The 25,571-nt window shown below is 47.6% G+C and overlaps 1 long non-coding RNA gene across 1 annotated transcript; it reads left to right on the top strand.

Moving 5' to 3' along the window:
- The first annotated feature begins 10,753 nt into the window (after positions 1 to 10,753).
- LOC118701010 (uncharacterized) lies at positions 10,754 to 12,819 on the top strand. The gene is made up of 2 exons (XR_004982399.2): positions 10,754 to 11,323; positions 11,747 to 12,819. It is a non-coding gene; the product is annotated as an uncharacterized LOC118701010 (long non-coding RNA).
- The last annotated feature ends 12,752 nt before the right edge of the window (positions 12,820 to 25,571 follow it).

The raw sequence follows: 25,571 nt of genomic DNA, 5'->3' as shown, positions 1-25,571 counted from the left end.
AGGTGCTGTAAAGCGCGAGTGTCGTAAAAGGTGTCGTAAAGCGCGACTGTCGTGAAAGGTCACGTAAAGCGCGACTGTCGCAAAAAAATGCCGTAAAGCGCAACTGTCGTAAAAGGTGCCGTAAAGCGCGACTGCCGTAAAATTGTGCCACATAGGCTGGCAGCGCTGTGGCCGTCACGGAATGCCGCACAAGATCGCGACGGCCTCCCGAGTGGGCGTGTCCGGGATGGAGCGCCGTGTCGACGGGCTGACGTCATTAGGCGGCACTCTGCCTGCAGTGCGCCGGTCCAGACGGCAGGGGGCGCTGTGCCTGCAGTGCGCCGATGCAGACGGCAGGGGGCGCTGTGCCTGCAGTGCGCCCATGCAAACGGCAGGGGGCTGATGCCGATTTTTGCCCCAAAAGGCGAGAAATTACTGCTTAAGAGACTCAGTCAAATAAGCAGGAGGTATTTTATTACGACGTCGGAGAAATCCTAAAATGGGATTTCTAAATCTTTACAGCAAAAGCGTACCTTTTTATACAGTTTTAGGTTTGGGATTACATCATATTCATGCATATACATATGGGGAGTGGTGTAGGCGGAGCGTGGGCGGGGACTTCTCTTTTGAGGATCTTCTCAGGGGTCGTTCCGGTCGGCCTTCATCATCTTCGAGGAGTCTTCCTCTTTAAACTTTTGAACCTCTCCCCAAATTTGGTCAATTCCCGGTGTAGTTGGCTTAGTCTCCAGGCCTTGGCAAGGGTCTCAGGGTCAATTTGACATGTTGGCCCTAAACGTGCTTTACCCAGCAGTTGTTCTTGACTCTGAAATGCACTGAACTTATCACTGTCTGTCCTTATCTCTTCCCTGTCATTATGTTCCATACCTTACCCAATTTATTGCTCTATGTGATTTCCTAACATTGAATATTTCCCATAACTGCTTTATATTCTATGCTTTAACCCATCATCTCTTGAAAGTAACTGTTTTAGGGGCTTCATTTCCCTCCTTTTCTTATAACTTACGAATTCTTTCGTCAAGTTCTAATCCTTCGGGGCGTTGATACGCCCGCACCATCGCCCAAATCATTTGGATCTTACTCATCAAGGATTTCAGCCTCCACCACAAGCATAGGTTCATAAAAGTCAGTATAAGCATTGCTATAGTTAAAATTAGTATCGGGTGTATCAGGTAATGAAAGACCTGTGTTGCTGTTGGGGAAAATCCTGTGAAAACGTCCCACCAGTGATGTTGGCCTACTTGTTCTACTTCAGTCAGGATGTTTTTTATTCTTTCTGAGTTGTGCTCCACCTGTAGGACCATGCGCTTAACTGTTTGGTTCACTTTTTGCACCAGTCTTCTTACTTCTGGATGCACGAGCATCGCCTTAAGAACCTCGACATCCATACCTATCTGTAATTTTGGCAACTCATGATACAGGTCGTAGTCTGCATTAATTAGCTGCTGGGTGGTTACAGGAGCGGTATAGTTAAAATCACAACCTATAATCTTGGTAAAATTACATACACAAAAGTTAGTATTGTTAGTTTCCTCTTGGCAACTATCTACAGTTACGTTACTGCAAGCTGTTCTGACGCAGGCGCATCCATTCCCTACATAATAAACCTGCGACCGTGCTCTATTGTGTAGAAGCATTTCAAAAGTGCATACACTATTTTCAGCATCTAAGCATAAATCTTCTGTTTCTACTATAGCATTTTCACATATGTATCCTAGTTGCCCCCTAGGAATACATGCTTCTGTACTAACAGACTGCCACTTATTTTTGGCGTCATCATAACTCGCCCAAACATTATGATCTACTGGCCTAACAAGGACATTCTGATGTACGGTCCTTAAGGTAAGGATAGGGAAAATCGCCCTTTCCTCTGCAGCACTGATGGTAAGAACATAGGCTTCAATGTGCTCATGCTGTGGTACATAAGTAAAGTTTACTAATTGCCACCAGGCTTGATGGTCCCTTTCAAATTGTGTAGTATGACTATCCTTCAGTATCGTTTCTCTTATTTCCTGGGACAGCGTTCCTGACGTTCCTTCTCTTATTATCCCTGCTGCCACTGACTGTACCCACTGTTGTGTTTGTGTGCATTGGATAGCAAGCGCAATTTCCTTGCTAATGTCTCCTGTATAGCCGGCAATTCTAGCAAAATCTTCAGCAGAGTGATTTGCTACCAGGGTTAGTAACCTAACTACCAGTGATTGTGTTTCTGCCGATGTAAGCATGGATGAACTCAGGGGCACTTTAAGTTTTCCTAAGTTGGTGGTGACAGTACTCAATTTGTTAACCAATACCTCTTGATCTATGGTATTCAGTATTCCAAATCCAGTGCCGACCCATCCACTTATATCCCTTTGTGCCCGCCTGTGATAAGACCTAGTAGCTAGCCATGCCTCCCATCCTTTAAGGCTTTGTTGTATGAACGGTTGACAATCCTTTTGCAGATGGGTAATGTTAGTCTGAATATTCATCTGCACCTTTTTCAGAGACTACCTGGGGCCCGATAAAGGTTAAGTTATGCACCTTTCTACATTCAATTGGTGGAGTAATTTCTTGGGGCAAGTCTAAATTTGGATATAAGGAGATCACGTCTTCCGGTGATGCCACTTCGTATCTGGTAACACGTCTGGGGAAACTAGTACCCTGTTCCAGCGTTTTCGACTCCCTTTCACATGCGAACGTAATCTAAATGCCATCTCACACTGTGCTTTCCCTTCCTCGGGACCGCTAGATGCTACGATCTTTCCCACAGGAAAGAGGAGAGGGTGAGGGTCTAAGGTTATATTTTGAGGATGTAGTTCCCCAAGTGAATCTTCTCTATAAATTACCGAGTTTCGGGGTTGTGATCCAGGTGGGTCTTCCCTGAAGTCACTCCACAGACATGAAATTGGGCCCTTTTGCTGGATCCAAACGGTGGGCTTGCCCATTTTCACTGGACTAAAGGTAATCAGATTATGTTTAAAAGTTGGCATCAAGGGTTGGATTGTTAATACCAGCCGCCTTGTTTTTCCTTCTACTGGGTCAAGTTCCCGGCACCCAATTTGGATTTGATCTCCCTTCTGTGCCACTAGGTATGTCCGCTTATCCCATTCCTCTTTTGGGTATGGCTGATTGTTACGTAAGGCATAAACCTCGAAATAGGGCCCCTTCATCCCTGACTCCGGGTGAATACACTGGTGTGCATTGGACCATGGGTCTATTGGGGCAGAGTTTCGAGGAAAAACTACATTCTGCCCGAATTGTATGGATGTTAGAAAAATAACTATCATAAGTATGGTTTCCCCCATCGATCTTCCTGCCATTTGTATTTCCTTAGTGTGGGTGGTGCTGGATTCTGACGTCTATATTGCCTAAAATAAATTTGGTTAACTCGTGTAATAACCTTTTCTAATTCTGAGTCCAAATCTCTCTGTTTCTTAAATGGTCCTATTTGTTCAATTGTAAGAGAATGTTTTGGAACAGATGCATGACATCGGGCTGTTAATACTTTAGAGCGACTAAGCTTTAAACACTTTTGAAACCAGCGTTGCGCTTTCCAAAAACACCACCCTAATACCACTTGTTCAGGGGCCTCATATAATTCTCTGGCATCCAAAATAGACTTATCAGCAAACTTTTCCAAAGCTAAATAAGGATCATCATCTCCTATTTCTTTGGAAATACATTCATAACATTGAAGATCCTCTAAATTGCTTTGCACATTCCAAAATTTCCTATCACACCCGCCACAAAGAAAACCAATCTGTCCAACACAATTCTTTTTACCACAGCAGTAACACGGTTGGTCGTAGACGGGTTCCTGTGGGTCCGGCCCCTGATGACTGTATGTTTCAATCCACGTTGTCCACGATAGCGGTGCGCTGTCTAGTGCAGCTCTAGCTTCAGCATTAAATTCTGCTATGGGAAATAAAAGTTTCGGTAAGGTTAATGTCAGTTTGTGCTGGATTCTCTCGTGATCCCGAGGGGTCAGCTGATTCAGAAGGCTCCACATCCAAGGCAGGTCTTATCCATTTAGCTGGGATCCAAAGAGAACTTGGCTGGCATTCATATGGAACCCCAAGGGTCTGATGATCAGGTTAGTAGGGGTCTGGAGTGGAATCCGGGTCACGGTGTCTACTCCTCTTGTTTACTCCCCGGTGCTTTCTTGACCCGTGAGTAATGGATCCACGTAGGTCGCTCCTTGATTCGAACCGCGGTGAAGGTGGTCAGCAGCACTTGGAAAGGTCCCTCCCACTTTTCTTGTAGGGGTTTTCCTAAAAGATTCTTAACATACACCCAATCACCGGGATTAAAAGGATGCAACTTACAGTTAGGTTGTTTAGGTTGGTGGTCAATCACCACCGCAGCATTCTTGTCAAATTGCTTCCCCACCATAATCACATAATCATAAATATACTGATTACCTATTTGATCTACAGCGTCCCCATTTACAGTTTGCATAGCATAAGGTCTGCCGTACAGAATTTCAAATGGGCTTAGCCTTTCTTTCGATCTTGGCTTGACTCTCAGCCTAAGCAGAGCAATAGGCAAAGCTTGATACCAATGCAAATTAGTCTCCTGGCATATTTTGGCAATCTGCTGCTTAATAAGATGGTTCATCTTTTCCACCTGGCCGCTGGCCTGTGGGCGATAGGGCGTGTGTAATTGCCATTTGATTTGTAGTGCTTTGCTTATTGCCCTTACCACTTTTGCACAGAAATGTGTACCCCTATCCGAAGAAATGCTCTTCGGTACCCCAAACCGTGGAATGATTTCATTCAACAGTACTTTGGTCACTTCCCTTTCCTTATTTGTTCTGCAAGGGAATGCTTCAGGCCACCCAGAAAATGTATCAGTTAATACCAGCAAATATCGAAACCCTCCTTTTCTTGGGAGCTCAGAAAAATCAATTTGCCACACTTCACCTGGGAATTTACCTCGATTTATGGCCCCTGGATGTATCTTAGTTCCTGTATTCGGGTTGTTCTTCAGGCACCTCTCACACTGGGATGTGACATGTTTTACAGTGGTGAACAATTTTGGTCCTGCTATCCGAGCCTGCAAATACTGGTATAGCAGGTCCAAACTCCAATGGGCTTTCTCGTGTTCTGCTTTCACAAACTGCCACATCGTATTCCCTGGTATTATTAACTGTCCCGTTTCCAATTGACCCCAACCATTCTCTAACATTTTACCTTTATTTCTCTGAATCCACCTGTGATCTGACTCCTGATATTCTGGCCGAAAATTTGTGTCTAACTCACCTGGTACTAGAGCTGCTACTTTTATTTCTTCAGTTCTTGCAGCAGCTAATTTAGCCTCTGCGTCTGCTTTTCTATTCCCTATCTCCGGGATAGTGTCTCCCTTTAAATGTCCCTTACAATGCATTATGGCCACCTGTGCTGGGAGCTGGACTGCTTCCAGCAGTCGCAGGACCTCTTTTGCGTGTTTGACTGTTTTTCCTTGAGCAGTTAACAGTCCCCTTTCTTTCCAGATGGCCCCATGAGCATGTACGACGGAAAAGGCATACTTAGAGTCTGTCCATATGTTGATCCGCATGTTCTCCGCCAATTCCAGGGCTCGAATCAGAGCTATCAGTTCTGCCTTCTGGGCTGAAGTCCCTGCGGGTAAAGGGTTCGACTCAATTACCTCTTCTGCGGTGGTAATTGCATAGCCGGCCATTCTCACTCCCTGCCTCACGAAGCTGCTTCCATCCGTGAACCAGTCGTCCGCGTCTTCGAATGGTTCTTCTTTGAGGTCCGGGCGGCTGGAGTAGACGGCCTCAATTGTTTCCAGGCAGTCGTGCTCGATCGGCTCTGCTGGGGCTCTCCCTTCTAGGAATAAAGCTGGATTCACAATGTTAGTGACCTGAATAGTCACGTCATCTGACTCAGCCAAAATGGCCTGGTATTTTAAAAATCTGGAAGGTGACAGCCAGTGGTTACCTTTCTGCTCCAACACAGCTGAGACGGTGTGAGACACCAGCACCGTTACCTTTTGGCCGAGCGTGAGTTTCCTGGCCTCTTCGATATTAATGATTACTGCGGCCACTGCTCTCAGGCAGCCAGGCCATCCCTTGCTTACTTCATCCAACTGTTTGGAGAAGTAGGCCACAGCTCTCTTACGTGGTCCTAACTGCTGTGCCAGGACTCCTAGGGCCATCCCCTGTCACTCGTGGGAGAACAGCCAGAATGGTTTTGATACATCTGGGAGACCTAAAGCTGGTGCTCTCATTAGCTCCTGTTTCAGCTTTTTGAAGGCCCCCTCTGCTTCGGGAGTCCAAACTAGGACACTCTTGGTCTCTTTCAACAAATCATACAGCGGTTTAGCGAGCATCCCGTACTGGTAGATCCATAGCCGACACCAACCTGTCATCCCCAGGAAGGCACGCAGTTCTCTCACCGTCTCTAGTTTAGGCATCTGGCAGATGGCCTCTTTTCTGGCTGCTCCCAGGGATCGCTGTCCTCTGGAGACTTCGTATCCCAGGTACACCACTTCTTTTTGCACCAGCTGCGCTTTCTGTTGGGAGACTCGATATCCACTTAAACCCAGAAAGTTTAACAGGGAAATAGTCCATGCAATGCACTCTTCCTCTGTCACTGTTGCTATTAGGAGGTCGTCTACGTACTGTAGGAGAGTGCCATCTCCCAGCGGCCTTTCCCACTGCTCTAACTCTTTGGCTAACTGATTCCCGAAAATCGTGGGGGAGTTACACCATCCTTGGGGCAATACTGTCCACGTAAGTTGGGTCTTTCTTCCTCTATCCACAAATTCCCACTCAAAGGCAAAAATCTTTTGACTCTCAGGAGCTAAAGGAAGGCAGAAGAATGCGTCTTTCAAATCCAATACGGTGAACCATGTCAAGCTATCTTTCAGTTTAGTTAAAAGCGTGTATGGGTTAGCAACTACCAGATGTAATGTCTTGGTTATCTCATTTACTGCTCTCAAGTCTTGGACTAATCTATAAGTTCCATTAGGTTTCTTTACTGGCAGAATTGGGGTGTTAGAATTTCTAAGAACCTTTTAATTATGGGCTCGATTCCCTTTCTATCCTCTAACCTCAGTGGGTATTGTTCCCTAACCACCGGCCTTGCTCCAGGTATAAGTTCAATAATGATAGGTGTTGCTTGTTTTGATTTCCCAGGTGTATCAGTAGCCCATACTAGTGGGTATACTTCACTTAGGATTCGCCTGATGTTATGATTCTCAGGCTTGGGTTCCACACAGCTGATTGTCAGGCTTAGAGCTGTGATCAGCTGTTCCTCATTTACTTGGAATTCCAATTTGTCTTTGTTGAACTTTATTATGGCTCTCAAATTCTCCAATAGGTCTCTCCCCAATAAGGGCTTTGGCGAATTTGGTAAATACAGGAACTGATGAATTCCCATTTGTTTCCCAATTTTGTATTTGATGGGTTTCAAAAAGTAAGCTTTTTCTGGTTGGCCTGTTGCTCCCACAACTTGCACAAATTCATCACTTTTAGGTACCAATTCCTGATTTAGAACCGAAAAGGTTGCTCCCGTATCAATCAAAAAGTCCAATTCCTTTTCACCTTCCCCTAGCTCCATTTCAACCAGTGGGTCTGCTAGGGAACGGCCCACCGGTCCCCCTCAGTCGTTATCCTGTTGTGTGGCCATAGTAGTGCCCAATAGTCTCTCCCTTAACTGGGGGCATTCCTGCTTCCAGTGTCCCATTTTCAGGCAGTACGCACACTGGTTTGGCCCCACTCTAGTTGGGTGGGGTTGGAGTCTCCCCCCCCTTCTTGCCGGATTGCCTCTACCTCTTCCCCTGGTTCCAGGTCCCGAGTAACCTGTATTCTGAGCTGCCACGGCTACAGCCACCACTCGAGCTATCCTCCTGTCCTCCTTTTTCTTCTCCTCAATTTCCCTATTATTATACACCTTCCATGCCTCATTTAGCAGTGTCTCCAGGTTTTTATTTGCTGGATGCTCAAGCTTTTGCAATTTCTTCCTGATGTCTGGATTACTTTGTCCCATCATTAATCCTAACAGGTGTTGTTTCCCTTCTTCCGTCGCTGGGTCCAGGGGTGTGTATTGTCTCATGGCTGCCCTAAGTCTATCCAAGAACTCTGATGGGGTCTCATCCTTTCCCTGCCTGATGTCATATAGCATTGACCAATTGATAGCCTTGGGGATCGCGTTACGCAAGCCCATTGCTCTTCCCGACTCCTGCGGACTATCCAATCCCTGTGGGCTGCCTTCTCCCCTGTTATCTTCCGACCTTAACGGGCTAGCCTCTCCCCAACTCTTGTCTAACTTATCAGGGCTGCACTCAAACTTAAATTTCCACTATCGTTCCAGTTCTTTTAATGGGGTCGGATCCTCTCGTTCCTCTCCTGTTTTGGGGAGGGGCCCTGGATGGTATTCTCACAGGCTTATTTCACTCTCTTTTCCACTGTCTCTCTTTGTTAGCTTAAGACATCGCTGCCCAATGCTACATGCATCGCAGCAACGTTCTTTAGGTTTTGAGCCTTTCTTATCTTTTTCCAGGGCTAGTACTAGAGGGTCTTGAGGGGCTGCATTAATTCCACACTCCTTTTGCCACTCAGGTTTATTCCTCAGGGTGAAGAACATGTCTGCATACATCACCTCATCCCATTTATTGAGCCGGCGGAGGAAGAGCATTAGTTGTAAAATGGTATTATAATTAATTGTCCCCTCTGGTGGCTATTTCTCACCATCATCTAATTTATACAACGGCCACCACTGCGTGCAGTATTTAAGGAGTGTCTTTTTACTTATATTTCTTCCTGGAATCCCCCCCAAGTCCTTCCAATGCTTCAGAATACATCCTAAGGGGGTTTTCATATTTATATCTTTGCTCGGTTGACTCCCCATTGCTATTTTCTGGGTCGGTGTTTCTTATCCCACCAAGTAAATCTCTTTCCCACAAGCACTATATACCAGTTTATCTTAGCACCTCATTCATACAATATCCAAGCGCTTCGTCCTTTTCTGACCTGGCCTCTCGCGAGGGACAGGAACTGCAGAGCCGGACTCCCACTCGCTTCGCAGCCGGGCTGCGTCTCAGACACACTCTCTCATACACGGTGCCAATTCATTCAAACTGTCCTACCTTTCCGTTCTACCGTAAGATACCGATATTGGTCGGCTCCAGGCCGTCACACACTCACAAAACTGTAAATCAATAGTACGGTTTTGCCGATAATATCACAACAAATTTCAGACAACATAAAAACCACTAAACTCGTCCCTTTGTTTAACCCTGTTACATCAAAGCATACAACAGGGTTAAACAAAGGTATAAAACGTATACACTCCTTCCAAGTTCCTCCAAGGGAGTGGAGAAAATTGGACCGAGTCCCGGAATTTAGTTCAGTTCAGATAAAAACAAAAACTGACCACTCTTTTTAACCCTTAAATCACAGTTTCAAACAAACCAACAAGATCAATACAAGAAGAACAAGTGCATCAGAGTCTTGCCTCTTTTTTTCTTACTCTCCTTATTATATTTTTTTTTTCTATTTTTTTTCTCTTTTTTTTTTTTTTTTTTTTTTTTCCTCTTTTTTTTTCTTTTTTTTTTTTTCTTCCAATTACCAAAAGGTACCCACCAAAGGCATCAATTACTGGTTAGCAAAGACACCAATTACCAAAAGGTACCCACCAAAGGCATCAATTACTGGTTAGCAAAGACACCAATTACCAAAAGGTACCCACCAAAGGCATCAATTACTGGTTAGCAAAGACACCAATTACCAAAAGGTACCCACCAAAGGCATCAATTACTGGTTAGCAAAGACACCAATTACCAAAAGGTACCCACCAAAGGCATCAATTACTGGTTAGCAAAGACACCAATTACCAAAAGGTACCCAAAAATACCAATTAGGGATTCTTTACCAGAGCGTCCTCTGGTTTACCCTCCGGTGGTCACGTCTGACCCCGTGTTCCCATAAAGCGCTTTATCCTAAAACCAATGAACAATGATAAAAAAAAAATACCTCTTTAATTTGGAGCAGGAGAAGCAGGAGATGCAGGGAACTCTTCGTCCACCAAAGAGCGCTTGGTCCGAGGGGGAGTCTCTTCTGACAAAAAGTCGTCAGGGGCGCCCAGAGGGTCCCAGCCCCGGACCCAGCGAGGGGACTCCTCAGATCCTGGATCCCCTGCTTCGTCCCATCTGGGTCGCCAGAAATGATGCCGATTTTTGCCCCAAAAGGCGAGAAATTACTGCTTAAGAGACTCAGTCAAATAAGCAGGAGGTATTTTATTACGACGTCGGAGAAATCCTAAAATGGGATTTCTGAATCTTTACAGCAAAAGCGTACCTTTTTATACAGTTTTAGGTTTGGGATTACATCATATTCATGCATATACATATGGGGAGTGGTGTAGGCGGAGCGTGGGCGGGGACTTCTCTTTTGAGGATCTTCTCAGGGGTCGTTCCGGTCGGCCTTCATCAGCTTCGAGGAGTCTTCCTCTTTAAACTTTTGAACCTTTCCCCAAATTTGGTCAATTCCCGGTGTAGTTGGCTTAGTCTCCAGGCCTTGGCAAGGGTCTCAGGGTCAATTTGACATGTTGGCCCTAAACGTGCTTTACCCAGCAGTTGTTCTTGACTCTGAAATGCACTGAACTTATCACTGTCTGTCCTTATCTCTTCCCTGTCATTATGTTCCATACCTTACCCAATTTATTGCTCTATGTGATTTCCTAACATTGAATATTTCCCATAACTGCTTTATATTCTATGCTTTAACCCATCATCTCTTGAAAGTAACTGTTTTAGGGGCTTCACTTCTATCAAAACTCGGCCTGTGACATTGCTGGGGAAAACCCTTCTGTATCCTGGAGGGTTCCTCAAACTCTGTTGAGGATCCAGTTAGCAGTTGCTCACCTGGATGGTTCCAGCTCCTCAAGTTAACACTTGTACTCTTGCCCTGTAGTTTAGATCTATTGTAGTTTTGTTATTTTGCACGATTTTACGTCTTTGGAAAATAACGTGCGTTTCACTCTTTGGAACCTCTCGGATCATTCTTTGGTGCAGCACCACCTAATGGGACACTTGGCTGCTGTGCTGAAGGGCTTGGTTACTAGGATTGTAAATCCCGGAGAGTTTGTAAGTCTTCTGTCCCCAGGGAGGTGTCACGCTTTGTTCACTCTGTTTGTCAGGTGCTGCTTCTCGTCGGAAGTATTAACTTCAAACTGCCCTGTTCTTTTTTTAACTTTTTTTCCTGGTTCTCTCCGTAGGGCAGGGAAGGACTCTCGTATCCTGGTCGTCAGACTCAGCGCTGCCCGAGAAGATACAGAGAGTGTAAAAATCATAAGAAGCAAATAGGACTGCAGAGGAAACAAACTGGAGAGAACAAAAGGTGATATTGTTCTCCTTAGCCTGGATTAGAAACATCCCCTGTGCTTTGATGCCGGTGGCTGCCAGGGGCTCGTTAGGTCTTTTTAGGCAGGTGTAGGTGTTCACTTGTAGGTTCTATTTTTTGGCAAAGGACCGTGAGAGAAGTTTATTTCTACATCCAAATAAACATTCATCTTATCTGAACATAACCTGTCATCCCATTTCTGACGTTAAGGACTCCTGTATAAATACTTGGGGAGGTTTTCGTTGTCGTTTCTGAATGGTTCCATTTTGGTTCCATCTACCTGCCGGATACTTGAACGAGCCTGAGGTGGTTTAATTGCATACTGCTTCCTTGAAATTCTGTTGGTCTCTGCTTGGAACCCTTCTTGTAGTGCTTCATGAAAGACTTCTGATGGTGTTTTCTTGCCTGTTTGTGTTTAAGGTCGTGCTCTGATGCATTTACAGAAACCATGGCAGGAGAGAGTCAGCTGCTGGAGAAGAGGAGACAGTATTATCCCTGTGCAGCATAGAACTGCGCTACTGCTGTGTCATCAGCTGTGTCTGCACTGAAAGTAGCCACCTTCACTTGTAGGTAGCTCCTTGGTGCTTTAGGACACGCTGAGGGATTTATTCCTTTTGGGATCCACGATGAGAATTCCCAAGAGAGGTAGTAATAAGGTATGAGATTGGAAAAAAGCCTGTGTCCTTGGAATGTTGTTGTTGTCGTCAAAAGTTAATTTTTCCTTCTTTCTTAGCCAGTAGTCAGCTTTTTGCTTTATTTTTTGTGGGATCAGTACTTGATTGTTTAAAAAATGGCTTCAAAATAACTGCAGCGGCTGGCCACCAGGACCTTGTTCAGATTTGCCTATTTGCTTGTAGCTAAAACGTTTCCATATTGTTTCTCGTTCTATTGAAGAAACTGCTGCCCAGTCAACTAAGAACTGAACATCTATCTGTCTAGGACATGGGGAGAGGATTTAGGTCGTGTCTTTGTTTCCAGAAAAAAGTTCCAGTGTAGTTTCTAACTAGAGGAAAAGGGGGGGTGAAGACTCGGGGCTCTGATGCCGTTGGGGGCACCCCGAGGTGCCCAGGAGAGGGAGCCCCACTGCGGTGCAGGAGCAGGTATGTTATCACGTACTAGAGAGCAAATGATAAATAGAAAGAGGAAAATTATAAATATAAAAATATTTTTTAAATCGTTAAAGAAAGCGGTTTTTTTTACTTGTCAGTAGGCAGGGTTTTGATGATAAAAATGATAAATACAAAGAATATGAAGGTAGAAATCTAAGTCTAGAAATATATCATAAATACGTACAGATAAAGTTTAAAACTAGAAGAAAAAATCAGTTGCAGCAGTAGATACGATACATAATATAAATAATACTTTAAATACATGTCTAGAATTTTATAGCTATTATAGATAATTATTAATAGATTGCATCAAAAGAAACCATATATATAAATGTGAGTATAACTATACAAAGTATAAAAATATTTCGATACCGTTTAAAAGAAGGTGTTTTCGTGTATTTTTTTGGTTAGAGATGGGGTTTTTATTTGGATTAATAGAAGTATTCTAGAAATATAAATCTAACTATAGAAAGATACAATCGATAGAGAAAGATATTTCTAAAAACACAACCGAACGACGCCGCCTTCGGGGGAATCGCACGAGCTCGGCCGAAGCAAGGCGAGAGCGGCCGACCCTGACGGCCTCGAGCGAACCGGGGCGAGCGGAGCCGAGGCGCGCCGAAGGCACAGAGCGGCTGGGAGTTGGGCCGAAGCGAGGCGAGCTCTGCCGAAGAGGCGAATGCAGGCGCCAAGAGCCGAGTTGAGGCGACAAGAGCCGACTCGAGCCGAGCGTCTCCGGAGCGAGCCGAGCTCCGCCGAGCGCAGCATCCCGGGCAGGGCGAGGCGCCGGGCCGGGCTCGGGGTGCAGCCGGGGCTCTGGGGGGCTTCCCCGCCTGTCCCTCTCTCTAGCCCTCCTTCCTTCTCCCCGTATTCGCCTTCTCTCGCTCCCTTTCCCCCATTCCCTCTCCCCCCACAAACCCGGCTCCTTCCTGTCCTGTCCCTAGCCCGCTACTCCCTTCCCGTCCCGCTTTCCTGCGCAGCCCGAGCTCCCTCGCCGCCCTTTCTCATGCCCTGCTCTCGCTCCTCTCTTCCCGTGCCCCCTTTCCTTCTTTGCCCCGCAGCCGCGGGGCTCGGGCTGCCGGAGAATAAAGCCCCGAGGGCCGGAGCCCGGCGGCCCTGGGCCCTTGCAGGAGTCCCCGCGCGGGGCCGGAGGCTCTCGGCGGATCCCCCCGTGCCGCTCAAGCAGCCCGGCCGACAGCGCCGGAGCTGCGGCTTTGCCGGCATCGCGCTGAGAGCGGCCCCCGCCCTGTGCCGGGCCGTCCCCGCCGTCTGTGCCGCTCCCTCTCTCGCTGCCCCCGGCCCGTGACAGCGAGGCTGGGCAGGAACCCCAAGCCTTCTGGGGGCTGCCCCCGCTTTCTTGTTGCAGCAGAATCCCTTGCTGGGGCCATGCACGTGTGGGAAGGGCTTGGGGGAAGCGCTGCGCTGCTGTCCAGGGCAGTCGGATTCGTTCTGAGCCTTCTTTGGGGGTCAGGAAAAGGGGGGGGGGGGGGGGGGTGAAGACTCGGGGCTCTGATGCCGTTGGGGGCACCCCAAGGTGCCCAGGAGAGGGAGCCCCACTGCGGTGCAGGAGCAGGTGGGGGGCGGGCGAGGGGCGGGGGTCACGCTGGGTGCCGTCCCCCAGAGGGACCCAAAGCTGCCACCAAATGCACAGGGAGGGAGGGGTGAGTGGGTGTAGGATGCTAAAACCTGGCAAGGCGTTCGGTTTTCTAGGTATTGCTAAAGAATAGGAATTGGTCTCTAAACTCAGCTGGGGAGAAACCCTCTCTACGCACTCATTTGTTTCCAGGAATGTAGAAGTTTCCGACTGGAGATGGGTAGTAGTTCTGAAGATATTGCCGTGAGGTTTTGATCTAGGAACGGACCGAGCTGTGCCCTGGAACCCTCAGAACAGCTGCAGGGGCTGAAGGCGATAGAAGGGGCTCTCTGGCACCTTTTGCCTCCGTTCTCTGCCAGCGCCCAAATCGTGTCGCAGTCCCGGAAGAGGCGCTTGTCATCCCGAGAGCCAAAAGGAAGACGTGTAAAATCCCAGCTCTGCCTTGGGTTTCGTGTGGGTTTTGTACTTCGTATCGATGTCATTCCAGAGAGCAAGGAAAGAAGAAATGTGACCGGGTCCCACTATTACTGCGTGAAGGCTTTCTTGAAAGGCTGCTGTATTTCTATTGTCTTTTTCCACTCCAAGCTTGACTTTTCCCTTTGTTTTTCGAGCTCTGCTGCATTGGGTGTCCCAAGGAGGGCGGGGTTCCTCAGCAGGGCTCTTAGGAGGTGGCGCTGATTCTGCTTTTTCTGAAGGCGTCTCAAAGCGTGCTACCAGAATGACAGTTTTGTGCACTGGAAAGCTTTCCCTCAGTGCCATCAGCGCACGTCCGTGTCTGAATTGTGGAAGCAGACGGACTAAGAACAGCCAGCACCCGGAGCAGATGTCTGTTGGCTCTGTGTCTGTGAGAAGCGGGCTGTGTGCTGGACGGGGAGAGGCGCTGTTGGAGAGTGGCATCAGCGCCAGGTGTGAGCTGTGAGGATGATGGGGGGCTCGGAGCAGCCCCAGGTGTGAGCTGTGAGGATGATGAGGGGCCGGCTCCTGCCGGGGCGGGGGGGGGAGGCAATTTTAGGGGGAGGCTTCGCCTCAGCTCCCTTTTGCATGGAGCTGCTGAGAAGAGGGGTTCATGGGGGGCTCCCGGGGCTGTCTCATGGAAGGACTGCGAGAGCTTCTCGCAGCGTCTGGGCGAACACCTGGATGCGCGCTTGGAGACGCGGAGCATCGCTTCAAGGAGGTGCCGAGGGACGAATCTTTGTGCCGGGAAGCAGCAGCCGAACGGGTGAGCGCGTGTGGATTTGGAGCGGGGACTTTGGTCCTTTCCCTTTTCGATTTGATCTTGGCAGTCCCCCCTCCCCGGTTCCCCAGGACCAAAAACGGAGCTTGTGAAGACAAAAGAAGGAGAGGCAAGCAGCTACTCTCCTAATATTGTCTGTGTTCGAACTGGGAGGGATCCGCCTTCACCTGCGGTTCGAAGGGTGTTGATGGAAGGAAAACCTGCCTTTTCCCGGCTGTTAGGGGTATCCCAGGGGTGACAGGGAATCCCTGCGTTCCATTTGAACGGGAATGGGCAAAGTATTGTTGTCATCTGAGGGGTTTGATTTGAAGGCAGCCAGCCCATTTTCATCATCCTAAGGTTTAAATGGAGGGGACAGCGCTGGTGTCCCTCCTTTGCAAGGGTTTGAATTGAGGTCCAAATCCCCCTTTCCACACGGCTTGAAGGATTTCATTGGAGGAAAGCCCCTTCTTTTCTGCTCTCCCAGGGGATGAACTTGAAGGGGAGAACCCATTTCTTTGCCCTTGTTGAAGCGAGGTGAGCGCCGCCCGCGGCGTCAGTTTCGGGGTTCAGTTGCGGGAAGCCGCAGCTCTGGCAGCGTTTGCAGGGCTGCAGTCGGGGCTGTGCCGCTGCATTTGAGGGCGCTTCTTGTGGCCGCGGCCCGGCCCGGAGCGTTGCCGCTCGGGAGCGCTGCCGGCCCGGGCCGGGCGGTTGCCGAGGCGCACGGGGAATTTGGCGCGGCAGCAGCCGAGCCGCTCTGCCGGTGCGAGCCGCCGTGCGGAGCCGAGGGCGGCTGGCGCCGGGCCGGCCGAGGGCGGCAGAGGCGGCGCGGGCGCTGCTGCGCCGGCCCGGCCGGTGCCCGCCGCTCTGTCCGCTCCGGGCGCGGGGCTCGGGCGCCGCCGGGGTCCCCCGGGCAGGGGGAGCGGGCGGGGGCGGGGGGGTCTCCGGGGCGGCGCCGCCCCTGCGCGCCGGAGGAGCCGCTTTGCCGCCGGGAGCCGCGCTCCGTCCGGGGCCGGCAGCACGGGGTTCGGCTGCCGCAAGTTCTTGGGTGTCGTGGTTCGGAGGTGCTCTGTAGGGATCGATCGCACGGTTTTGTGTGGGTCGCAGTGGGTGTGCGCTAAGGGCTCTGGCGTTCTTCCTGACCGGTACGGTTCTCGGTTCAGGTGGTGACGATAAAGGTTTGGTTTGAATCGAGTTCTGTAGTCGGATATTTTTTTTGCCGGGCTATTCTGTTTTTAAAGGCGTGCAATGGTTTCTACGGGTCGTTGCGCGAAGCAGCGGCTCGGATTTTAATTCTGTCGCGGTGGCTTTTATTAGCGTGGGCGTGTAGCGTTTGTTTCGGTGGGTTCGAGGTGGCGTCGTGTCGTTAATAGCAGCGGGGTTTTTAAAATCTCTCTAATTGCGTTCGTGTTTATCGTCTTCCAGGGCTTTTATTGATTTGGTTTGTTTGATTGTAGTGTATGTTGTATTGTTACGGGATCATTTGGGAGATATTGTTAATGGTTACGTTTCTCTTTAGGCTTTGTGTTTATTTCTGGGTGGTATTTTTATTTTGATCGAATGAGGCTCTATGCGTTTATTCTTCAGCTGGGAATAATTTTTTTGTTGTAAATTAAAGTTGATTTGGTTTGGGGGACTTTTGTTTTACAAATGTATTTTCTTTTGGTTTTTTCCTTTTTTTTTTTTTTTTTTCTTTTCGTTTTTTGTTGTCCTTCGACGTATTTGGTGGTTGTTGATCAGTTTTATTTTTGGGAACGTGGGTATTTATATGGTGGGTCTTTTTAAGTAGTTGTTTGTTTTTGTTGTTTTGTTTTGGTTTTTTTTTAATTTGGGTAGTTATTTTCTTATTTTTTAGTGGTTGAGATTTTTTGGTTTTTTTTTTTTTTCTATTTCGTTCATTAGTTCGCTTTCTAAAGTTCTTTTGACAGAGTATTGCTTATTCTTTGAGTTAGTGTAGATGTAGAATTTTGGTTAGTTTTTAAAATGACGTTCAGGGTCAGTGGCACTGATTGGAGTTGAGCGAGTTGGTTTGGGTTTTTTAGAGGCTTTTGTGATTTGCTGCGTGTGTTTCTCCAGGGTTTTCTTTTCGTTTGGTTCCATTTTTCTGATGTGATGAGAACTGTCAGTGAAAAGAGTGTTGTGTGTTTTTTTCGCTGGCAGTTGTTTGGCTGGTGGAGGTATCTTGATGGTTTTGGAAGACATTGGTGGGAATTCGATGCTGTTTGTTTTGTCCTTGTATTTAGGAATTGGATTTTAAATGTAAAATTCTAAGGATAGCTATCTTTAAACAAAACAAGTAGCTGTGCAGAAATGGGAATAAACTTTTATTTTGATCTATTCGATCTATATTTAAAATTTAACAGGTAACATAAGTCATGATATATTCCAAGAAGATATTGTATTTTTTAATAGAGCGTTGTGTATGTTTATAGATATATCAATAGAGATGATAAATATAAACACAGCTCAAAGGAAATTTTAAATATAGAAATGTGTTGCGAATCTATGCAGATATATATATATAAAATTATTAAAGGATTGTAAATCTAAAGTGACATAAATCCATACAACACGTAATACAAGTGATACTGTATATATCTTATTATGATCTATTATAGGAAATAGCCATAAATCTAGTACATCACTATGATATAATATCTAAAACATTATAGATATGGTAAATGTAAATACAACAATATTATTAAAAGTAGTTTAAAAGAAAGGAAGGTTTTGTTTTTTACTTGGCAAAAGCAGGGGTTTTATGATAAAAACTACAAATACAAATGATAGAAAGGTAGAAATCTACTTGTAAAAATATCTCATGACTACATCAAGATGGATATAAAAATTGAAAATATTAGAAAAAAGAAGTTGTAGCAGTAGATTCGGTACATAATAAAAATAATAATTTATCTATATGATGTGAATAATATATATGTGATATGTAATTATGAAGAGAATGCATCAGTATAAACTGTGACTATAAAAGTGAGTATAATTATGCAAGCTATAAATATAAAACGATTTCAATATAGTTTAAAAGAAGGGTTTTTTGGTATTTGTTTGGTTAGAGATGGGATTTTTTTTTGGAATAATAAAAGTATGATAGAAATCTAAATCAAAGTATAGAAATATGCAATCAATATATAATGATATTGATAAAACCACAAAATATGAATAAATACAGATAATAGGAATAGGCATAATAGATTGTATAAACGACGTAACACATCAATGTCCGGTATAAATATGCGTGTGAATAGAACTAGGAAAACTAGAACTATAAAATTTATTTCAAGAAGGCTTGAAAGAAAGGGGGCTTATTTGGTTCTTGTTTGGTGAGAGGCAGGTTTTTGGCATTTATTTTTAGAGGAGTTTTTTGCGGGGGGGAATCGCCCCTGTTCTTTTTTGCCGCCTTGGCTGCCCGCAGCCCCAAGGCGCGCGGCGCCCCCGGCTGGGGTGGGCGGCAGTGCTGCCGCCTTGTGGGCAGAGCGCGGTACTGCAGCCCGCCGCCGCCAGGCAGCCCTCTTGGGCGTGGCGCGTGGCGGAGTTTGTTTGACCTTCTAAAAATGGCGGCCCAAAGGGCGGGAAACCGGAGGACCCCGGTGTGTCTATCCGGACTGCCTGCACGGAGCACCGACGCCGCCGCGGCGCCGGCGGAATTTTTGTGGCGTTTTAGGTGTACCCGAGACGGGCTGTGCGGTCAGCGGCGCCGCGGGCGGGCGTATTTCGGCGGTTTTCTGACCGGCATCTGAGTAACCGCCTCTCTCGGCCGAGGGGGTCCTCCCACGGCCGCCATGTTGGGAGTGGCGCGTCACCAATGTCGCGGGAGTTTGTTTGACCTTCTCAAAATGGCGGCCAAAAGGGCGGGAAACCGGAGGACCCCGGTGTGTCTATCCGGACTGCCTGCACGGAGCACCGACGCCGCCGCGGCGCCGGCGGAATTTTTGTGGCGTTTTAGGTGTACTCGAGTCGGGCTGTGCGGTCAGCGGCGCCGCGGGCGGGCGTATTTCGGCGGTTTTCTGACCGGCATCTGAGTAACCGCCTCTCTCGGCCGAGGGGGTCCTCCCACGGCCGCCATGTTGGGAGTGGCGCGTCACCAATGTCGCGGAAGTTTGTTTGACCTTTTCAAAATGGCGGCCAAAAGGGCGGGAAACCGGAGGACCCCGGTGTGTCTATCCGCACTGCCTGCACGGAACACCGACGCCGCCGCGGCCCCGACGAGATTTTCTGTGGCGTTTCGATTGCGATGATGGCATTCCGGTTTGCCTGCAGGGTTCGGCGTCGCGGGAAATCGTTTCTAGGGCTCGAGGTGGGTGTCGGCATTTTGATCAGGCAGCTGGCAAAACGCCTACGCCTTGGGGTCTTTCCAAGGGGCGCTGGGGGCGTGGCCGGGGCGGGGCGCCGTGTTGACGAGGTGACGTCATTAGGCGGCACTCTGCCTGCAGTGCGCCCATGCAGACGGCAGGGGGCGCTGTTCCTGCAGTGCGCCAAAGCAGGCGGCAGGGGGCGCTGTGCCTGCAGTGCGCCCATGCAGACGGCAGGGGGCGCTGTATAAATAGAGTATTAAGTATCAACTATCTAGAAGAAGAAATAAAAGCTCTATGTCACCTGCAGCTGTAGAAAATTTCAGGCTCCCATGGAGGAAATAGTTTTCCTAAAATCATTACCATTTTGGGGTTTTTTGCACTCCCCGGTAGCCTGAATGTTTCTACTGCTGCTTTTTTATTCTAAAGCTAGAATGGAAAGCCAAGATTAGAAATAGAGAGAGAAAAAGAGAGAAAGAAAGAAAGAAAGAGTGAGAGAGAAAGAGAGAAAGAAAGAGAGACAGAATGAGAGAAAGAGAGAGAGAAAGAGAGAAAGAAAGACAGAATGAGAGAAAGAGAGAGAGAAAGAGAGAAAGAAAGAGAGACAGAATGAGAGAAAGAGAGAGAGAAAGAAAGAGAGACAGAATGAGAGAAAGAGAGAGAGAAAGAGAGAAAGAAAGAGAGACAGAATGAGAGAAAGAGAGAAAGAAAGAGAGACAGAATGAGAGAAAGAGAGAAAGAAAGAGAGACAGAATGAGAGAAAGAGAGAAAGAAAGAGAGACAGAATGAGAGAAAGAGAGACAGAATGAGAGAAAGAGAGACAGAATGAGAGAAAGAGAGAAAGAAAGAGAGACAGAGAGAAAGACAGAAAGACAGACAGAATGAGAGAAAGAGAGAAAGAAGGAGAGACAGAGAGAAAGACAGAAAGACAGACAGAATGAGAGAAAGAGAGAAAGAAGGAGAGACAGAGAGAAAGACAGAAAGACAGACAGAATGAGAGAAAGAGAGAAAGAAGGAGAGACAGAGAGAAAGACAGAAAGACAGACAGAATGAGAGAAAGAGAGAAAGAAGGAGAGACAGAGAGAAAGACAGAAAGACAGACAGAATGAGAGAAAGAGAGAAAGAAGGAGAGACAGAGAGAAAGACAGAAAGACAGACAGAATGAGAGAAAGAGAGAAAGAAGGAGAGACAGAGAGAAAGACAGAAAGACAGACAGAATGAGAGAAAGAGAGAAAGAAGGAGAGACAGAGAGAAAGACAGAAAGACAGACAGAATGAAAGAAGGAGAGACAGAGAGAAAGACAGAAAGACAGACAGAATGAGAGAAAGAGAGAAAGAAGGAGAGACAGAGAGAAAGACAGAAAGACAGACAGAATGAGAGAAAGAGAGAAAGAAGGAGAGACAGAGAGAAAGACAGAAAGACAGACAGAATGAGAGAAAGAGAGAAAGAAGGAGAGACAGAGAGAAAGACAAAGACAGACAGAATGAGAGAAAGAGAGAAAGAAGGAGAGACAGAAAGACAGAATGAGAGAAAGGGAGAAAGAAGGAGAGACAGAAAGACAGAATGAGAGAAAGGGAGAAAGAAGGAGAGACAGAAAGACAGAATGAGAGAAAGGGAGAAAGAAGGAGAGACAGAAATACAGAATGAGAGAAAGGGAGAAAGAAGGAGAGACAGAAAGACAGAATGAGAGAAAGAGAGAAAGAAGGAGAGACAGAAAGACAGAATGAGAGAAAGAGAGAAAGAAGGAGAGACAGAAAGACAGAATGAGAGAAAGAGAGAAAGAAGGAGAGACAGAAAGACAGAATGAGAGAAAGAGAGAAAGAAGGAGAGACAGAGAGAAAGACAGAAAGACAGACAGAATGAGAGAAAGAGAGAGACAGGAAGAGAGCCAGAGAAAGAAAGAAAGAGAGAGAGAACGAAATAGAAAAAGACAGAAAGAAAGAAAGAAAGAAAGAAAGAAAGAAAGAAAGAAAGAAAGAAAGAAAGAAAGAAAGAAAGAAAGAAAGAAAGAAAGAAAGAAAGAAAGAAAGAAAGAAAGAAAGAAAGAAAGAAAGAAAGAAACAGGAAGAGAGCCAGAGAAAGAAAGAACGAGAGAGAGAAAGACAGACAGAAAGAAAGAAAAGGAAAAAGGAAAGGAAGAAAAAAAAAAAGAAGGAAGAGAAAGGAAGAAAAAAAAATGAAAAAGGAAAAGGGTGAGAGTGAAAAAGAAAGAGCGAAAGTGGAAAAGGGGGTGAAAAAAGAAAAAAGAGTTGGAGTGGAAAAGAAAGGACATTCGGGAGGGGCGGTGCTGCCTAAGGTGCTTCCGCGCCCAGGAGCGAAGGAGCCGTTTGATCCCCCGGCGGGACCGCAGCTCCCGGTGGCGGCAAACGGAGCGGTGGCTGTCAGTCCGAGACTACAACTCCCGGCAGGCCCTGCGGCCGTAAAGCGCGGCGTCTGACGCAACGGCCGACGCGCCATATGAATGGCTGGCGGGCCGAGGCGGCCGCGCGCCGGGCGCGGGGAGCTCCCGGCGCCTCTCCCGCGCGGGACGGAGCCGCGGCAGCGACGCTGGAGGGGCGAAGCCTCCGGCCGGCCGCCCGCACGGAGCCGAGCGGCGCGGAAGGGGCGTCCGCCCGGTGCCTCGGCCTCGCTCAGCGGTCCCGGTGGCGGGGGCTCAGCTCGGGCGGGGCGCGCTGCCGCCCGCCGATGGCGGAGCGCCAGGCGGTGCTTTGCTGCCGCGGGCCGGGAGCTGCAGGAGCCGCCCTGGGCGAGCGGCGCCGGGCGCTGCCGCGGTCACTGTGCGGCGGCTGGCGGAGGCGCGGGAGCCGCCGAGCTGCAGCCGTGTCCCTCGGGCTGCTGCCGCTGCTGCGGGCGGGGGCGGACGAGCGGCTGGAATGACACGGCTGCTGAGTGCCTCAGTGCTCGTGGCTCTTTCTTCCACGCAAACAGATGGAGCGGCATCGCTGAGCAGTAAAACACAGCGATGGCCCGGAGAATGGCGAGCGCAAGGAGCGCGCGGGCTGGATCCTTCTGCTGGCACAGGTGCGATCCGCAAACTCAGCCCCTTGTGCCCCTACCCTCCCGACCCCCAGGGGAAATGCTCTCCAGCCTCGAGCTGCTGCAAGACAAAACGTGTGATTTGACACTAGGGTCCGGAAAAGGTTTCCGTTTAGATTAGCAAATGCCTCAATTGTTCTTGGTTACATCCTAGGATCGGTTTTAGGCAGTGACTTTATACCGCTTGTCGGATTTTTCTTGTGCAATGGTAAGAAAATAGGCAGGTCTGATACTGTCTCGGTCTCTCTGCGAGCCTCTCAGGAACCCTGGGCCAGTCTCGAGTCGGCAGACACCAGGGAGGGCAGCCCCGACACGGCCGACAGCGGGGAGACACTGTCTGTGCCCCGAGGGTACTGAGGGCACCTGGGCTGGGCGCCTTTGCAGCACAAGAGACACCCGAGACATCGGTAGAAGAGAAAGGGCTGACTCTTAGCAGGGGTTAGTCCATGGTTTTATTCAGATCCCAAAGGAGCTCCTGCACCCCAGGGGGCCTCCTGCCGAGAGCCCCGGGAGATCCCCGAAGGTCACATTTCAAGGGAGGAGGAAACTAAAAGTAGATAACATTTTACCAACCAATAGGTATCTCTGAGGGATGGGAACTGGGGGATAGACATATAGGGCAGCGTATGGGACTAGGCCTGGGGGGCTGACCCCTGGCCTCTGGCAAATCACTCGACAACTTGGACCGAAACTTCTGGATGGGGGGGATGGGATGCTGAGTGATTGACAGAGAGCCAGGGTGGGGGTTTAGGGATGATCTCATCCTGGGAGAGGGATAACACAGATAAAGGGAGGGGAGTACAGTCTGGGATAAACCATTTGGGAAAAATATAGGAATACAAAACAAAACTACTTCAAAATATTACAAAATATAAAAACGCACTACAACATCTCCCTCTTTTCGTTTAAATAAAAAAGGAGAGGCACCTAGACATTAAATTTCAGCTCGGAGTGATATCAAGCATCAGCAAACCAAGGCTGTTTTATAAATTCTGCAGAGGTTTCTGTCTCTTCCTCAGAAGAGGTAGGAACAGTCACCTGATTGATCTCTAAAGGGGAAATAGCTTTCGATATCAGTTTGGTCACAATGCTCTTGATGATCCCAAAACTGATCAAAATAACAAGAAAAACAAACAAAACTAAAAATACAGATTTCAATATGGATCTGACCCAGCCCGAGAGTCCCCATTTTTGGGAAAGTCCGTCCATCCAGTCTGCTGTTTCTTGCTTGATGTCTTGGACCATTTGTTGCACCTTTCTGATGATTTTGTGGACATCCTCAGCTTTGGATGACAGATTCAGGCAAAGATTCAGGCAACAGAGACCTTCAAACACTTCCACATCTGACTTGGATGGATGGCTGTCAACATGAGCAGCAGAAGGATGGGGCTCATTCTGATGGTAGAGGGGCTGAGTTCAGATTAAGGGGAAACACTAAAAAGACACGGTTTTTCAGGAAACTGAGTCAGGAAAAGGTTTTTTCAGCAGGGGCTGTTTCTTTGTCTCCTGTGGTAAAGTGGTTGGCTGTGATAGACTCTGCACAAGGCAGTGTAGGTGGTGGTGTGCCTGTTGGAAACTCCAAATAAAAATCATTAGTTTAAGAAAAGGATGGTTACTTTAGGGAAACTTCATGCTCCCTCTGGTATTCTAAAGGAACTCTGGGGATAGGGATTAGTGGAGGGAGACCATGGGAGAGGGGAGAGGGTGGTAGGAATTTGTGGGAACATAAAAAAGGGGTAATAACACAATGGAAGGGAAAAGGGGAAAGTGGGAGAGGGGTAGGAAGGCCACAGGAATTGGGGAAGGGTATTAGAAGTGGGACTTATCGGACTGAAAGGTTCTTTTATTATTGACATGGGCTTTTGAATGCAGGGCAGCTTGCCCGTGTTCTGTGCTCTTCTTGCTTTTAGGCTGTTGCTGGGGCTTGATGGTTGTTGGTTTTGGGTTCTATTTCCTTGGTAGACATGTGGAGGACTTCTATGATGCAGATAATATTTTACAGGTTTGCAGTCTGGAGCGTGTTTACTGCCTTGTACTGGAATTCCACCAGGTCCTGTCACATCGGCTGCTTGGGGGCCTTTTCTTCCTTGTACTATATTAAATTCCACAATTTCTCCATCTCCTAAACTGGGGAGATATTTCCTGGGGTTATTCTTTTTTATAGCAGTCTGATGAACAAACACATCTTCTTTGTTATCATTCCGGGTTATGAAACCGTATTTGTTTTTTACATTGAACCATTTTACTGTCCCCAAAATGTTCATGGCAAGGACTTTTTTACCTTTGCCAGTGGGTTTGTGTTGGTGTTGCTGGTGCGCTGCTGTATGAAATGCATTCCGCTCCTGGTGCTGACGGCTGTGCTCAGGCTCAGCCCTGTCCTGTGCTGGAATTGAACACACCCTATTTTTGTCATAGCGCTGGGAAAAGGAGCGCTCTTTATTCAGTTTTTTGAAAGGTTGTCTTTTGGGGAATTCTGATCTTCAAGGTTATTGTATTTAAAATCTAAAAACTGCTTTTTCAGAGGGCAGTCAGGCATCCAATGCCCTAACTTCCCACAAAGATGGCAAGGTCGATTAGAGTTGGAGATTCTCTCTTGTGGCATCGTGACGTGCTGAAGCTGGCTGGTGAATGGTGGATCAGGAGCTTCCACCGCTGCAATCCATCTCTGTGGTTTTGGTCTCTCGTCCTGGTCAGCAAGAGTGATGGTAACTTTCCTCTCACACACTTCTAGCATTGACTGTAGTGTTGGTGCTGGATCGAGAGGCAGGCTCAGGATGGCAGCTTTACACTTCTCATTGGCATTTTCTTTAGCAATCTCGGTGAGGATTTCCATCCTGGCTCTTTCGTTCTGAACTTGAAATTCGACAGCTTTTCTCAACCTTTCCACAAAACTCAAAAAGGACTCAGATGAAGATTGTGTTATTTTCAAATAATTTTCAAGTGGAACACCAGGACGGAGCCCGAAGAAAGCTTTCTCAGCTGCTCT

This window comes from Molothrus ater, unplaced genomic scaffold (genome assembly GCF_012460135.2).
Source record: "Molothrus ater isolate BHLD 08-10-18 breed brown headed cowbird unplaced genomic scaffold, BPBGC_Mater_1.1 matUn_MA505, whole genome shotgun sequence".
Classification (NCBI taxonomy): domain Eukaryota; kingdom Metazoa; phylum Chordata; class Aves; order Passeriformes; family Icteridae; genus Molothrus; species Molothrus ater.
This window is presented reverse-complemented; position numbering and strand designations above follow the sequence as displayed.